Consider the following 16,296-nt stretch of genomic DNA (forward strand, 5'->3'; position numbering starts at 1 on the left):
CTTCTAAACGTTCCTCTGGCTGTGGGATCTCCTTGGCCTCCTGCAGACTTCTGAGGGAAAACTTTCCCCACCATCACTGGCTGCCAGTGAGACAAAGTCCTCACAGCAAATATTGGAGCATCTCTCCCCTTGTTAGAAGGATTTCTGCACCAAACCATAGAAACACTTTTCCAAAATCCCTTTACCAATGTTGGCTAAAGCCAACGCAGGTCAAAGGACTCCTTAGTAGGTCACAGGTGTGAAGTCCCTGCCTCTTCTGAAGGTCAGGTGCAGCTCTCCCCACCACCTTACTGTTAAGTGGAAAAGGACAGCTGCTGGGTCCAGTTTCTTCTCTGACTGCAAGGTTCATAGGCTGGGAAGGCAGCTGCTTTTCAAGGCCCCATTTCTCCACATGTGTGAGAACCCCCAGCTCCACAGCTGCCCAAGCATTAAATGAGATGGGTATAAATCATGGGGCCCACATCACAGGACCCACTCCATAACTGCTCATCTCTCTCCTGCTTCGTGGCCTGCTTAGTGCTCATAGGAGCACAGCTCAGGTCTCGATCCTACTCATCACAAATCCCTGGACCTCAGCACCTCTGATGTCCCAAATGCTCCTAGGCCATAAATAAATTCCAAGCCCTAAGCAGATCACCTACCACTGCCTTCAGGCAGCCTGGGAGTTGGGCAGCTGCCAGACAACGGAACAGGGGACAAGTCTCCTTCTGCACTCACCCTCCAGCCTCCAGAATAGAGGGTGGCCACAGTCCCCAGGGGACACCAGGGAGTGATCTCAGTGCTCAGATGATACCCCGGCCAGTGATCTCTGAGAGGAGACCCATGTCAACAGCCAATGAGGGTGTCAGTCACTCCTGGGTGACTGTGGAGAACTCTTGGGACAGCAGTGTGCACAATCTGGCCACACTCCGCAGGGGGCCTTTGTGAGGCTTTGGGATTCACTGTTCCCCTAATATTTCAGGGCCTGTACCTTGCCCACCTGTGGGAGCCAGACTGCAACTAAGCACTTACCTCCCTGCCTGGGGGAAGGAGAGGTGAGGAGGGGCAGAAGGGTTGAAAGAGAGGAAGAAAGGAAAACACATTGGGACCTGGCTCAGATTCTCCTGGAAGACCCTAGGAATGCAGATTCTTGGGCCCCACTTGGGGCCTCACTGAGCTGGAAGTGCTGCAGGAGGGCCAGCTCTGCATTTCCACAAGCCCTCTTGTGAATCTGATCACACTGTGCTTTGAGAACACCTCCACCAGCCAGCAATGCTTAAGTTGTATAAAAGCTGCACCAGATTACAGAGCAAGGGCCCAGAGAAGACGGAAATGAGAGAGAAGAAAACCTTAGGGCCCTTGTGTCAATTTCAACTCCAATGGCCATGGGGCAGTCATTCAACTTTCCTGGGCCTCAGTGTCCCAATGTGTGGTATGGGGGTAGTCAAGCCGGCCCTGAAGAGCTGGGGCTTAGATACACCCTCAGTAGGTGACCCAGCCTTTGCAAGCCTCCTCCTTCTCCACTGGACCTGCACCCTCCCCTGCACAGCATTAGGGCCAGGGTTCACCTCTGCTCTTCTCACACAGGGGCCAGAGGACTCTCATCCTGCAGCATAGGAAGGCTGACACCTTCCCTGCCCTCCACCTATCAGTGACCTGTAGCTGCCCTTTGGTGTAATGATCAGAAATATCTACAGACACTGCCACCTGTGCACTGTAGGGCCGCAACGCCACTGGCTGAGAACAACCACATTAGTGTCCAGATACAACAAAGTAGAAGGCAAGACCACAGTATTCATAGACCTAAGAGTCACGCACCTGTCAGCTAGGTGTCCACACTCCACACTTCTGGTGACCTGGCTGAGCTTCCATCCCTCACTGACTCCTAGGGTTAGCTGGGACCCCAGGGTCGTCATAAGACACTCAGGAAATTTACAGTCCCAAGGGAAAATTCCATCTTTCTGTGCTAGTTGACTGTGCTGCTGAGTGGCAGAGGGACAGCTGAGGTGGACTTTGGATTGCCCCTCTTTAATTATAAGATAAGGATGCCAGAGCCATGAAATAAAAGGAAGACAAGCAGAGGCCAAAGAGAAGGGCTTGGTCTTCACCCTGCTGAGCATGGGGTCCTGTAGCACCCCCTGAAAAAGGACAGCAACGGGCAACTCTCTTGACAAAGTCTAGGACAGCTCAGGTCCCCCAGTCCCCATTCTGAAGCTCGAGGCTGGTCAGTACTGGAAGATCACTAATGCTATTCACACCACATGGAAGAATGGAGGGCGATGCTTAGAGCTTGTTTCTCACAGAGACAAGCTGAAATCCTGGGCTTTGCACATGTTGGCTATGTGAGGTTGGCCAATTACTTAAGATCTCTCAGCCTAGATGTCCTTATTGGTAAAAACAGGAGACAAACAGTAGCCACCGCTTTAGGTCCTAGTGGAAATTACATGAGTTGTTTTGTGTAACACTTAACACAGTGCTCAGAAATCCTACCATTGCTGCTGCATGGTTTGTGTGATGTCCTCATATCTGGCTTAGCTCAGGACAAGCACACATGATACAGCTGAGAACATTGTCTCCTAACAATGACCACAACAATAGTGCATCTTGGTTCTAAAAACAAGTGGTTTAGCACAGTACTCTCCATCACTCAGTCCATTATGAACCTAGGACCTGTCCAGACAGGCCAGCTCTCACCAAGTCCCAAAGGTTAATCATAGCATAGCTTTAAAATTCCCTTGGTAGGGGTGTGCGTGTGGAGAGAGAGAGAGAGAGAGAGAGAGAGAGAGAGAGAGAGAGAGAGAGAGAGAGAGAGAGAGAGAGAGAAAAGAAGAAGGAGGAGGAGGAGGAGGGAAGAGAAGAGAGAAGAGAGAGAATAACACAAGAGATTCTCCCTGAACCCCATACCAATTGGCCAGGTCTCTTAGCCTGGGTCAGGAAGACCCTCTGTCTACACCATCACTTACTGATCAGTGAAAATAATGTCTGCCTCAATGCATTACCTATGCTTCTCACTTTATCCAAAAACCATCATATGAGTTAGACACTACTATATTTTACAGATGGAGAAACTAAGGCACAGAGAGCTAATTATTTCTGTACCATCTTAGGCAATCAGAAACCTGATTTAACTCAGTTCTTAGATTTCAACAGCAAACTGCATCAGTGATCTCACAATGTAATAACTTCTACAATCAGAAGAATGGAATTCCTCTGCATTGAGCTCTGAGTTGCTCTGACACTAATTTAGGGAAGTGAGGGGAGCTGGACTCGAGCCAAGCTGGATTTATCATCTTCCCCAAACCTCTTTACACCTGGGCCAGACACAGCCCAGGGGTAGGGAGGACACAGAGCTATAGATATGGCCCCATCTCCTGTAGGAAGGGGATTCTATCTCGGATTATGCCTGAAAGGCAGCTGACAGACACCTAGCTGCATCCCAGACACACTCAGCACCACTCTGGGATGCAGAGCCTCCTTTCCTTCTCTAAGGCTACCAGCTTTGCTGGTTCACACTCTTCATTTCGCAAATCCCTCTGGATCATAGATTTGATGCCTCTGTGTTCTGTCAACTTATTTTGTATCTGCACAGACCAGGCCATCAATGTCCAGGTAATTTGTTGGATTTGTACTTTCTCTGCTCCCAAACTCTCTAAAATCCAGAAGTAGTTTGAGGCACATCATAAGGAAGATTTTAGACAAGGATAAAGCTGGAGGGAAATGTGATTAGGTAGTGCAGGCTTATGCAGATCCTGGCTGGCAAGTACATTGGCTATAAAAGTTCACTTCTAAATTTAATCCAATAGGAAAAATTGTCTCTGTGTTTGCAAAGAAACCAAACAATAAGCTTTGTAGCTGAACTTACAAGCTCTGATTTCTAAGGCTTTTTGGCCATTGGCTATTGAGTTGCCAGCTCAACAGGCAATGGGAAGTAGTGTGGAGGAATCAAGGGTCACAGCCAATATTAATTCTCTATCTCCACCCATGTTGGAACTAAGGTTATCCTTAAGGCCTCACACAACTTTGATCTCACTATCATTCCTTCTTTCAGATAGCTGCTCTGCTGATTCCCAGGCTAACTGGAAATGAAAGAAAATGAAATCTTATGCTGGAAAACCTGTTTATTTTTAAGTGACGATCTTAAAGTTTGTATCCGGGAGGAAGTGTGGTGTAGGTGTTAAAATTTTGAGTGATCCCTAATGTCATGGGTTCTAGTCTCTGTTTCTATTCCAGTTAGTCATATGAGACCTTGGTGATTTCATTCAAACTAGAAGTAACCTAGAAGTTCTCCTTGTTCTCCCAGTCAGGGCTAAGACCCTAGAAATCAAGGACAAGTAGCATCTGAAAAGGAGAAGTTAGTTATGGGCTAAGACTTGGAATTTATGATCAAATTTGACCAAGAAAGAGGAATTAGTGATTTGGTTCTTAAACTGGGCCACCCTGTGCCAGAAATCATCAAAGGCCATGAAGTATATTGATGAACAATTTCCATCCCTTCAAAGAGCCAGATAGAATCTGTCTGTTCACCTCAACAAGATCAAACAGGCTTGCTATCTAAATTACTAAATTCCTTTGTGTTTAGCTGGAGAAACATAACTTCTCCAGTAATACTTGTCTTGCTCTGACCAGAAGATCGGCTAGGCTGTCTAGGACTAAATAAATAAATAATAAATAAACAAATAGGTTTTTAGCATTAACTGAAGTTTGTTTGCTAGACCAAAGCATTTAAAATATGGGGTCTGGGAGAAAAAAATAATACAAAAGAGGGCTATTGGTGGAGGTGTTTGTTAAACTATTTGTGGTTGGTTTGCTTTGAAGGGAGTCAGAGAGGTAGGGAAAAGAACAAACGTGAAAAAAAAAAGAGGATGAAATTTGAGTTAGGAGGAATAATTCCAGGGATCTATGTACAGAATGATGACTCCAGTTACTGTCTACATATGGTGTCCTGAACATTGCTAAGAGTAGATTTGAGGTGTTCTCACCATGAACATGAAATGGTGTACTGTCATGCATATGTTACTCAGCTCCATTTAGCCATTCCACAATGTGTACGGATTTCAAACACAGATGCACACAATAAATATGTACAATTTTAATTTGTAAATTAAAAATAAATTTAAGAAAGAAAACATTAAGCAAGCAAAACAGAAAAAAGAAAGAAAGAAAATAGAGGCACCAGTAAGCAATGTACAAAGCTTTTATAAATTGAGTTGCATACAGGAGTAGGTCCTATTCAACCTCTGGGTTAGAAGAGTTTGTTTTGATCATTTATTGAGGTTCCACTCACTTTTCCCTCCCCCAACAAAGGAAATTAAAAATAATTTTCTCTAAATAGGATCCCTTGATGGCAGGGTGCCTTGGGTGCCTTTAGGTGTGTTTGACTTCCCAAGTGCTGGTGGCCACAGCCTGACAATTCCCATGTGATGAATGTCTCTTCCCAACAGAATGTGAGGATGGAAGATGCACTATCACCAACTCATGTCATGAGCTTGCTTGTGAGTGTGCACTGCTGCTGAGCCCAAAGTCCACAGGGGCATGATATTTTTAAGGTTGGTTTTATCCATCTATCTGTCTATAATCTATCTATCTATTTGTACTATCAGTACATGTTTGTGTTTCATAATGAATACGTTCACTGTAGGGGTTGGTACACACGCATATTACATCTCAATCCTTTTTATTCCCCTTTCCCTCCTGTCTCCCCCCGCCCCGCCAGATCCCCTTCTCATCTCCACAAAGTCTATCTCCTTGTTTTCCATTCTTTATCTTTTATTTTGCTCTTTAAACATTTATATTCAGGGTTTCTCATGTAAGAGAAACCATGTGATATTTAACTTAATGTGTCTGATTTATTTCACAGAGCATTACAGTCTCAAAGTACATCCATTTTATTGCAAATGACTCAATTTTATCCTTTATGGCAGAGTAGTGCTCCATGGTATATAAATATCACATGTTCTTCATCCATTCATCTGTTGATGGACATTAGGCCACTTCCAAGATTTAACAATCATGAATTGTGCTGGTATGAACACGGGCATGTGTGCATCACTGCAATATAATGGATTTAACTCATATTGGGAAGATACCTAGAAGGGGAGTTGCTTGGTAGAATGGAATTTCTATTTTTAGGTTTTTGAGGAATCTCTATTCTGATTCTCCAACAGGCACAATTCTGCCTGAAGATGGACCACGTCTCCAAATGGACTGAGGAGATCCAGTAACACACAGTGGGGTCTTGCCATTCCCACTAGCAAAGCAAGGCAGAGATCACTAACCAGCAGTGAATCTCACCCAGGAAGAACAACACAATACCCAAAATAGTATTCCAGGCATTACTACTAATCAACCAAATTTGCCATGAATCTTATTTACCTCCTCAGTCCTAAAATGCAGCTGCCAAGTAAATTTAAGCTGTTTGTCTTGGAGGCAGTGAGGAATGAGGGGAAGCCTGAGCTCACGAACTTCACACAGTCACATGAACTTCAAATCTCATCTAGCTGTGTGTGCTTGGGCAAAAAACTTGCCTTGCCTCTCTGGTCTTCATTTTGTTCTCTCCTAAACTGGGATTATATCGTTCAAGAGGATCACTGTGAGGATTAAGTAAAATATCATGTGCGTGCTAGGCAGCACAGTGCCTAGAACTTAGTTTGATTTTAACAAAATGTTAATTCTTTCTCCCTTCAGTATTGATCATGAAAGGAGTTGTATATCACACCTAGAACTCAAAATTCTTTCTTCAGGACCCCTCCCAATCATTCTGGCCCTGTACTTCCCGTGTGCACTGAGTTCCTCAGATAAGAGGAATCCATGGGCTTTGCTTTGATTTCAGAGAAAGTTGAGGAGTTAGGTGTAAATGGAGCAATGCTGGCCTCGGCGTGAGAGGGCAGTTCTTGTTCACGGCCTGATAGTCCCTGACTTACAATGCGCGTACACTTTTTCAACCCTTCACTAGTGCAAAAATGATGGCAACAAGTAGAAAGAATTAGGCTTTTGAATGTGGATCTTTTCCCCAGGCTCATGATATGTGGCCCTTACTCTCTCATGGTGGGCAGTGGCTCTCAGGACCCAGGAAGCCTCAATTACAAGGGGAAAAGCCCACCTGCTACATATAGTGGGCTGTGTTGCTGACTGGGATGTTTGATAGGTTGGGTGGATTAAATGCACTTGTAACTGACAATATTTCTAGCTTCTGATGGGTTCCCATCCTAAGTCAAGGAACATCTGTGTAAGCTTGGGCCCGACCACACCCAACAAGTGCTACTCTTGCTGTGCCGGAGTAGCCACCAAATGAATGATCCACTTTGTGACAACCTGCACAGATGCCACCAAAGCCAAGTGAGGAAAGCAGGAGAGAGCAGCACTGAGGGGCCAGTTCCTCACCAACACCTCCACACCAGGTCTTGTGACAATGGGATTATTGGCTCAGGAACTCTGCATCACCATTCGATCTTTCCCTGCTTCCTTGCTCTGGAATTAACAGAACTCATCCCCTGCTCTCTCAGTGACCTCATTCCCAGTGTAGATACCAGTTCTCAATGAGTTCATGAATTTGGAGGGGAAAACTGAAGAATCAACAAAAAGAGGAGGCTGCTACCTTGGTCTGTTTCCAAACAGCAACCCAGCTGTTTCTGATGGCAGACAGGAACCAGGAACGTAATTCTGACCAAGGCTGAAATTTAAACCCATCAATGACTTGGCTCAAGCTTTTGCAAGAGATGAGAATTGTGCAGCACAGGCTCACAGATCTGCCTGGAGCACCAGGCACTCCTGACAATGGTTTATTATTACAGGACACAGATTATCTCAGACTGGGCTAGAAATGGATTTATTTAACTCACTGGTTGCAATGTGTGAGTGTTGATGGCCTTGCTTCTTAACTTGTCAGTTGTAAATGGAGTCCCCAGGCTCAATTTTAGACCCAGGCTCAATTTTAGAGCCAGCATTGTTTACATAGCTCAGCAATAATACATCCCATGTGGCAGATATCACAGATTCATTTTTCTGCTGATGATAGGACTCACACAGAACAGCAGCTAAAGTACTTACTACTCTTCCCACTCAGAATTGCAGCTAAAAGGCACAAAGGGCCTTTTGTGGTTTGAACCATAAAGAAGAGAAAGTATATGACAGTTTTAAGAAAGACTAGTGGCGGGCTCGGTCATGCTGGCCTGGCAGCTCTGAAACAGTCCCATTATCGCAGTTATGATCAAGAGAACATCCTACCGTCTGATGGTGTCTGTCAGGGTTTTTATACTGTTACTACTGTTGTTGTTTGGAAAACAAGGACAAAGGGCTTTCTGTTTCTCTGTTTGCGTTTTGGTGCTGGGACAGGAACAGTTGGAGTGATGGTTTCCATGTGGTGCCCTGTTCAGATGTCTGCACCAATCATGTGGAGATGAGGCGGTAGCACATAGATTAAGTACAAAGAGTGCACTAGGGTTAAAATGTGGAGGTTGCTTTCAACAATCTCAGTGTAAATCAACTCTCTATGAATCACAACAAAGTGACTGTGCTCCATCCTGAAACTCTGTTACAGGAAAATGCTCCATATGTCTCAAGAATCTGAACACACAAGCTGAGAATGCAAATCCTTTTCATGCTCTGTGATAGTAACAAATCAGAAAAATAAACAAAACGGCAACTTCCTCAGGAATACAGTGTGTTTTAAATAAACTTCACAGGAAAGGGGGAGGATGGAGCCATTTCGTGCTTCTCTGAGACGTTTTCTGCCCTCACAGCCTGTCTTTCCCCAGCCAGTGGCTGCCTGGACACGGGGAATTTGAGTCTAATGGGGTTTACTTAAACCATGCATTCCACTCCCAAACCCTAAAATTGAATCACAGAAAAAAAAAGTTGAATCACAGAAATTGCAACAACTTGAAGACTTTGGCATCTGTGTCCTCAGAGGAAGATTCCTAGCAAGTTTTATTGCAACATGTGTTTACCTGTGGGGTTTTTCTAGTACACAGTACCTTATTCATCAGGAGATGTGAAGGATCCTAAGACATGAACACAGCACCTCCAAATAGCGCTGTCCCTGAGATGGTCAGAGGAAGTGCATTGAAAAAAGCAGGGCTGAATCCCCAAGGCCTTGAGCCTCATTGTATCCATGTGTTTGTTTGACAGACACTAATTGAGCACCTACTAAGTGCTGAGGAATGAAAGCACAGTAACCACAGAACCAGCTCAGAGTCAGATGGGGCTGGGTTCTATAAGCAGCATCCCCATTTTATAAATGAGTGGGTCTCTCTGTGCCTGGTATGGATCATGAAGTTGCTAAGGACTGAATGGATCCCCCAGAGTTTAGGGTTGGAAACTACCCCCCAGGACACTGGGATGGCACAAGGTGACTGGGATGGGGTCTCGGCCTCCAGGACGGATTAAAGGCACTGCAGGAGGGGTTGGTGTAAAGGTGAGTCTGGCCCCTCACTTGCCCCCATGTCTGACCCTCTTTTCCCTTCTGCCCCAAAGTATCTACTTTCAGCTTCCCACTTTGAGAACTGCAAGCCATGGGCACCTGTCCCCAAGGGATGCCACAACCAACAAAACAACCAAAACGGAGAAGTCAATGAAGAATTTTCAGAGGTGAATCACGAAACTCTTGTTCCTCACCTGTGAAATGTGGCTCTGGGGCTGCCTTCAGGATGTTGCAGAAGTGATGAGAGACCATTGGGGGGTGCTTTGTGGGTGTCACTGTTCTCTACTCCTGAGCAGGGGTTCCCAACCCTTGCTTCATGGAGAGTCTGGGAATTATTATTCAAATGCACAATCATTCTGCAGCTGGAAAACCTATCCCGCCCCAGAATGAAAGCGCAAGTGGCAGTGAGATTGTGGAATGGCTCCCAGGGATCAGTGCTGAGCTGCGCTGCAGGTGGGCAAGAGAAGAGAGGTGAGACCCAGGGACCCCACAGGCAGGGAGGCCGGGGCTCGCTGCTGGCTTGGCCTCCAGCACAGGCAGAGTCACATCCCAGGCTCCAGCCCTCACAGAAGCCACCAGAAACTCTACAGGCAGCCCCAGAAAACCTGATCGCCCCAATTCAGAGGACTCAGTAGTCATAGTTTTCATATTTCCACCCTCATTCTCTTAGTTTTGAATTCCTGAACCTAACTGCCAATGCCATCCATCTTTATTTTTATCACTTGAGCCTTTTCTCTCAGTATTTTACCTCTTCTACTCTGTGCTTTTAACCTTTATCTCACTAGCTCTGAGCCTTTTATAGTTTATTTCCAAATGCCACTCACTGTATCTCATGTGCCTTATCGCACAAAGATCCTGACTTTTACTTTTAACTAGCACTTTATTCCTTCTCTCTCCCCCCGGGATTTCTGGCAATGGTCTTGGTTTTATTCTCCTTGTGCCTTTCTAGCTTCCTTTTGCTCAGAAACATCTCTCTCCATTTCCCTGCCCTCTTCTTCTGGCCTTCTCTTCTTCTGTTTTCCCTGTTTGGGCTTATCATTTTACCATTAGGAAGATGAATGTGGACAGAGGAGGCCTGAAGGTATCTGAAGGTATCCCGTGAGAGCCCACCCCAAAGTCAGGCTGTGAAACAGCATTTTCTTGTCAGGGGCTCTGTATCTACCCTGCCCTCTCTGCCCTTGGCTGTTCTCAAAGCCACCGCTAAAACCCAGCCTGGGTCCCCTCGCTTACCTGCACCCCACTCCTTCCAGCTCCTCCAGTGAATGGCTCACACAGCCCTTTAAAGAAGGAAGAAACCCTTGCCTGCAGAGAGTCATGGGTTATCCCATCAACCTCTTCCCAAGGCTACAATTCTGTGACACAGTACACAAAAGTTATTCCCTCCATGCTTCTTTTTCAGACATCATGTCTACCAGCCCTCATAGGAACTCTTGTACATTTAGAATAGTGTGTGTGTGTGTGTGTGCACGCGCGCCTGTGTGTGCAGGTGTTACTGAGAACCACAGTATTCCTAACAGGAGGATTTTAACATCATCCTGTGCAGGCTTACACAGAACACCAGACAGTGAAGAGGAAGGAGGCCTGTGTATTTCCAGGATTCACACCCTGGCCTCCCTAGCACAGTTTCTAGGAAGAGAGTAGTATGTAAGGCTGAGTGTTTCCACTTTTTTATTGTGTTCCTAAAGAGAATGAAATTCTGAGGCAGAAGGAGTGTCTGAAGATCATTCCAGAGACTCTCAAGGTTGAGGCCCCTGAGTACATAGAAGAGTAATCTAGGGATTGCTTAAAATGCAGCTCTTCCCCTTTCTAGGTATCTTCTCAAAAGAGTTACAGACATCATATCACAGTAATCCATGCAGACCACCCATGTTTATAGCTGCACAACTTATAATAGCTCCATCTTGGAAGCAGCATACAAGTCCAACAACAGATGAATGGATGAAAAAAAAATGTGGTATTTACACAAAAGAGTACTACTCTTTCATAAAGAAGGATAAGCTTGAGTCTTTGAAGGAAAATAGGTGCACCTTGAGACCATAATGTTAAGTGAAGTGAATCAGACACGCAAGCTTAAATAGAACAAGGTTTCTCTTATACAATAAACCCAAAATATATATAAAGAACAAAATAAAAGACTGATAATATGAAAGAGGGATATAGAACCCTACAGATGAGAAGAGGAGCTGAAGCTGGAAGGAGAAGGAAGGAAGGAGAAGGGGACTTGAGTGGAGATGTGTTAGGAACACGTACGAACTCCGCACGATAAATGCAGTCGTTATGTACTGAAAACATGGACTCACTAAAAAGAAAAACAATAAGTATGTGTGAGGAGCTGGTAGAGTCCTTAGTGAGGCTTGAGGTGACCAAGGGAGGTGGTGATGGTGAACATGACCAGGAAGCACAAGAGGACACATTAGTGGGGGGAACTTGTTTTCTATGAAGATTTCCTGGAGAAGAGGGGAAGTAGAAAGTGACGTGGAGTGGGCTTCTATGGTTGGAGGAGGAAAGATGAGGTCGTGGGAGTGAGGCAGGAAATTAGGGTGTGACAAACTGGTTGGGGAAGTGGGTGTGACCTGTCAATCACAGAGTTCCAGGACACATGTGCAGAATATTTCCCAAAGCCCTGCATTGCAAAGCAGTCAGAGAATTCTGTCTTTAATTCTTCTAGTGAGAATCCCAGCAGGTTTTTGACAGTTCACCCTAGACTCCACGTCAGCCTAAGGAGAAATACAACAGACACCCACCATCAAGCCCAGGCCACGTCAATTCTTCCAGTGGCTCACCCTGTGGTTTGCAGGGTGCATGTTTCTTTTCCTATCTCACTAGCTTTTGTGCCTGTCTTGACCAATTCTTTGTTCAGGATAGAAAAAACTTAGAAGCCACCTCTAGAAGGAGAATCCAGCAACCAAAAACCCAATAACAAGGAAGGAGAGGATGTAGGTGCACTGGCTCCTGGAAAGCCTTTCCTTGGGAAGCAGATGTAGCAGCCTCAAGTCCTCCCACAAGCTATGATAGGAGTGGTGCCCTGGAACATAACATGGGACAGACGTCTGGGGACAGCATTCATGTCCCTTACCCAGAGAGGGCAGTATGACGCCATTACCCTTTGGGGGCTGAGCTGTAGTTTGTTTAATCCCCTGCTTTGAATCTGTAGATATTACAAGCAGCACAGTGATGAGCAGCTTTGTACCCGCATCTTTGGACACACCCTTACCACTTCCTCCAGGGAGTTTCCTAGAAACGTCCCCCTCCAGGCTGTATATGCCTTGATGTGTTTTCATCTTGCCAAACAGCCATGCAGGAAGGTAGCATCAGGCAGGCGAGTGCTGCACACTGGGAGGCTGAGGCAGAAGCATCACAAGTTCTACCTCAGCCTGGGCAACTTAGCAACTTAGCAAGACCCCGTCTCAAGGTAAACAAGAGCATTAGAGATGTAGCTCACTGGAAAGGCCCTGAGTTCAATCCGCAATACTGGAGAAAAAAAGTTCCATCAATTCAGCAAAAGAAAGCCTAGGGCTTCTTTTAAATCAGTCTTAAAATCTCTGCCAACCTGGTGTCTGGAAAGTGAGAACACATCTTTATTTGCACTTTGGGTTCCCTGTGATGTTGAACGCCTCATCAGCTGTATTCCTGGCCCCCTTCACCCTTCCCAAACCAATGTTTCCACCCTGAACTTGGGAGTTTCACCCAGGATATCCACTGGAGGATACTCTAAAGAGATTTCCTAGCACGATCATTTTTGTATTCACTGCGAGAATGTTGTGGAGGGTTTAGATCATGATGAAAAACAATCACTCTTTTCTAGGACCCATTTTTGTACCAGGAACAGTGCTATGTGAGAATATCCAGTTTACTTTTCTCTTTTTCACACTATGGGATGTGCAGTGACTCAGGCCGATGTCACAAGGCTCTCTGTGACCGAGCTCACTCTAAGCTCCTTCTCATCTTCTAACCCTAATTTACTCTTTGTCATATTTCCTTCAACTCCTTCCAATTTTATTATACATTGTTTTTCAGACATTTGTGCAGCACAGGATGTAAACAAATACAAAATGATGACTGTGATTGACTACAGATCATCACAGTGGTTCAACCCAGGGTGACTGTGGATCATCACAATGGTCCACGAGAGGAGACATTGAGGGGTTCAATCTTCATCCAGCCAAATCTCAAAGGCCTGGAAAAACTGTGATCTCAGAGGATCGGATCCACTGTGATGTGCGGTGAGAAGCACTGGTGTAAGGTGTGCCTTAATCATGAAATACCTGAGGCTGAGTGACTTTGGAGGTTTATGTGGCTCAAGACTCTGGAAGGTCAAAAGAGCAAGAAGCTAGCATCCTGACTGACTCAAAGGGAAAGGCCATGTGCAGAAGGCCAAGCATCTGGGGGACCTTGTTTTACAACAACCCACTCTCCTCAGAGCTGTTGCCATGGTAGATCCACCCACACTGGAGAGTAGCCTTGATCCTGCATGGGCCCCACGGCTCAGCACCATCCTCTGGTCCCATGTCCTAAAGCATCCACCACCTGCACACCAAAGCCCTGGTACCAAGTTTCCCACACAGAAATGTCTGGGAGACAAAACCACATCTGAACCTGAGTGTCTGGACTAGTGGAGCAAAAATATACCAGGAAGACTAGGAAGAATGAAAGAAACATTTTCCTGGGCTTTATCTGGTTTGAAACAATTCCTGTGCTTCCCCTCCAAGAGTTTTCTTTAGATCTAAGTATCGGGAAGAAAATGACAGGGTGGGAACGCAGCTCAGTGGGTGAGCACTTGCCTCCATGCACAATGCTCCGGTCCAACTCCAGAACTGCAATCAGTCAGTCAGTGAGTCAGTCATCAAAAACCCCTTCCTGAAACCGAAGAGCATGCGGTAAACATCACCCTGCACCCTCCCTGGAAGGTATGTTTTTCTGTGTCCCTCTCCCTTCTTTTCCCCATTCTTGCAACCCTTCCCAGGGTGTCACCTGCGAGCAAAAAGACCATGGGTTCCCTGCCTTATGGAGTCCTAGGCCAGCTCCTGGATATCCCTTTCCCACAGCTGTGGGTTCTGTGAACTTGGCCTGCTTCCGTCGCTTCTTCTCAGGAGCATCCTTGCTCTCTGCTGTCCCACCATGACCAGGATCTGAGTAGGATTCAGACACTTTGCCTCAGTATTCCTCCCTCTTGGATGGCAGGGCTGACGTCACAGTGTACTTTGTGCTTTCCCACGCCCACAATGGGGCTGCCTTCCCGGTACACATACATGCAGGTCTAGATCATGCAGTGAACTGGCTGTAACACCCCCACATCTTCCTCATCCTCCCTCCTCCCAAGTCTGCCAGCTATTCACACCAGGGTGACCTTGGGCGAAAAGAGCCAATGTTACCCTAAGACAGGGAGCAGAATGACAGCAGTAGTTCCCATGTCTCTGCACATTCATGGACAGAAACTTCCAGCTGGCACTGTAGAAATCACACACACCGGGACCTGGTGCTTCTCCTTAAGAACCTAAAGTCTTGTCTATGCAGACCTGGCAGAGGAGACTGAAGCCACAGTCCTGGACTTGGGATGCCAAAGTCTGAGAATCTCTGTTCATCCAAGTCAACCTGCACCCATCCCACTGCAGCAGCAGCAGTCACATCCTGCTCACATCAAGGATAAGCTGAGCCTGGAGCTGCTCCAGGCCTGGGGGCACAGGGATCCACCACCTTGATCTGTGTTTCCCAGTGTGCTGCACACACTAATGTTCATAGATCTCTCCAGAAAAGTGAAAGTTGGATGGAAACATGAGCTCATGCATCTGTGATCTCCAACACCAAGAATACTACCAACAGTCTCTTTTTTACGTCTTTGGTTCCCTCATTGTTTCTTCCAAGCTCACCTGCATCCTGATCCTCATTATTAGAAAGGCAGTTCTCAGCCCTGTCCCTAGATATTCTGAAGAAGAGGCAGAGAGAAAACCCAGGAATCTGGATTCTGAATCTCTGCCCAAGAGATGCTTCAGCACCTTGAGTCTGGAGAATGCTGCTCAGGGCTTCTCTTTCCAACTGTCTCCTCATCTGGAGTGAACAACACACACACCTTCCCACGCCTGCTCCCCTCCCTCCTCCTTGAGGACACTGAGGTTTCCCATAAGGACTCACCCTCTTTCCTCCCTACCACTGCTATCTTAGTCAGCTTTTCCTTCACTGGGAAACAATATCTGACACCCACAACTCACAGGGGGAGAGGTTTAAATTGGTTCACAGTTTCAGGAGATTCAGCCCATGGTCTGCTGGCTCAAAGGCAGGGACATCATAGTGGAAGGCCCTGGTGGAAGGAAACTGCTGTTTATGGCAGCCAAGAAGCAGAGCAGGGAAACAGAGCCAGAGAAGAAGGCACCAGGGACCAAAAATAGACCCTAGGGTCACGTTCCCATGACCCACTCAGCAACACCCAGAAATGTGCTCTACTATTTCCCTAGGTGTTTCCCCCAACCAAATTGACATAATCCAGTTTAAACGTCCTAACTGCCAAACCAGCTAGCCCTGGCCTCTGCGAAAGAGTCACATCTAAGCCACTTCTAGTGCCTTCTCCAGGACTTGCTGTGTGATAAGAACTGTCTAAAGAGACCCCATCCTGCTTCTCTATCTATGATCACTCAGACATCCTGATTTTTTAAAACAAAATTAGGGTTTTCTTTTCTCTGCTTCCAGACCTGTTAAGCCTGCTGCCAATGCCCATTCTCCTCCTGTTCTAGTTCCCAGTCACCTCTAACCCTTACATCCAACCTCTTCCTGCAGCACTCTTGAGTCACCTCTGCAGCATCATCATGAAAATGATGACCGAGTGCATCCACAGGTGGCTCTGCAGGTCGCACAGCACCTGTACACACGTCATGTCACTCAAGCACCAGGGCCCTGGGAGAAGAGTG

The sequence above is a fragment of the Heterocephalus glaber genome, unplaced genomic scaffold (genome assembly GCF_053883595.1).
Source record: "Heterocephalus glaber isolate CG9 unplaced genomic scaffold, H.glaber_assembly_v1.0 deba00001719, whole genome shotgun sequence".
NCBI classification, from domain to species: Eukaryota; Metazoa; Chordata; class Mammalia; order Rodentia; family Bathyergidae; genus Heterocephalus; species Heterocephalus glaber.